We start from the raw sequence: 1,719 nt of genomic DNA on the forward strand, positions 1-1,719 counted from the left end.
TAGCTCAGTTAGTTCAAAACAAAAACCTGAAATGTTGGAATTATGATCCATCCTTCTGGCACCACGATATTCAATTTTTTTCTAAGTAGGATTTTGTTTTAATTATAAGTTATGTGCTAAAGCTTCATTAATTTATATTACAGAGCTAATTGCAGGTCTCCCCCCCCCCCCTTTTTTTTTTTGACACAAAAATCCTTGAACAAATGGTCATTATACCATGTGAGGGCCAAATTCTGCAGTAATTGTACAGAAGGCAATGGATGAATTGGACTTTATTTGCAAATTTTCCTGCTAAATGGTTGCAGGCCAATTCTGTTTAGGGTTGAAATGGATTTTTTAAGTAATCCTGAAAAGAGAAGAATGCCAGCTTTCATTCCAAATTTGGTATCAACTAAACATGGCCACAAATTTGTAGAATTGAGTGAACTTGTTCTTGAGCTCTGGGAAATGTGGACCGGGTGTTGAGAGAAGGGCCTTAGTGCTGTAGTGATCCAAAAAGAGCCTTTTTTGATTGTGGATGTTTTCAAACATGCAGTGTTTGCCTTCAGAATTTTTTTGGATTGCTCTCAAAACGGACTAAGCAAAATACTCGGTTCCAGATATTCCCAAACTTAGGAGAATTGCAGTTCTTTAGAATGCCCCGTATGTGTTGAGTGCTCTTTCAAACATTATTGTTGTTTCAAAGATTGATTTCTATTTGCATGTGCAATCTTTATCGGGGATGTAGAGGTAAACCCGCATTTGTCCAAAGTAGCCTATACTCTGGCCCAGTTGTGGGTTTCTGGTGTTTACTCTGAAACATCGGGAGCCTGACTGCAATTTGTGTGTTAAATTTCCACAGTTCCGTGTTTTGTGCTGTACTTGACTAGGAATTCACTGGTCTTTTGTTTAGAAAAGCAGCCTCTTAGGTGTTTTGAGCTGGAAATACAAAAATTAGTGTATGGGATGATTTAGGAGACTTATTTCAAGGCACATTGGGAGTTTGTGGCAGCGCTGGGTTTGCAGGATGAGCTCATGAATCTCCAAGCGAAATCTGGATTAGCAAGCTCTACCCAGCCTGAGAAGAAAGAAAACGTCTGCACAAACATCTGTGAAGGGAAACTGATGACTTTCATAAGATCTTAAATAGATTGTACTGAATCAATTATCCAAGTCCTGTACGTTAACCACAGCTGAGACTTTAGCTGGGACCCAGTAAGCTAAAAAGGAGCCTTCATCCTTTCCGAGCCAGCGGGAGTTGTGCCAAGCTGGGCTCGGCTGGAAGTCTTTCTTTGTAGCTCTTGCTGGCTGCCAGTGTGAAAGGTGGATGGAGGCTAAAAATGGCTCGGGAGCGCGGCCGGGTGTACGCAGGGAATAGCAATGAGAATGGCAAAGACGCACTTGGGTTCTCCAGTGAAATGAGAGACCGAGCCTGCAGACGGTATGGAAAGCATCCAAGAGGGTGGAAAACGTGCATCAAACAGGTTATGTGGCTACAACGAGGAACTGCTGCATGAGGAAATGGCAGGAGAAGGAAGCGAGGGAGTGGAGGAAAGAAAAAAACCCACAACCCCAAAACCGAACGATGCCAAGCGAGGGGGGGGGAAGATTCAGCGAACGAGCGAAACGAAGGCAGAGCCTGCAAAGCACCCTGCCGAGCAGGCAGGGGACGGCGGGGGTCGGGGCCCTCGGAGGCGGCTTTCCCTGCCGCGGACGAGCCCCCGGGAAAGGGGGGGGCCG

This window comes from Haliaeetus leucocephalus, unplaced genomic scaffold, assembly GCF_000737465.1.
Source record: "Haliaeetus leucocephalus isolate CR32 unplaced genomic scaffold, Haliaeetus_leucocephalus-4.0 Scaffold162, whole genome shotgun sequence".
Taxonomy (NCBI): Eukaryota; Metazoa; Chordata; class Aves; order Accipitriformes; family Accipitridae; genus Haliaeetus; species Haliaeetus leucocephalus.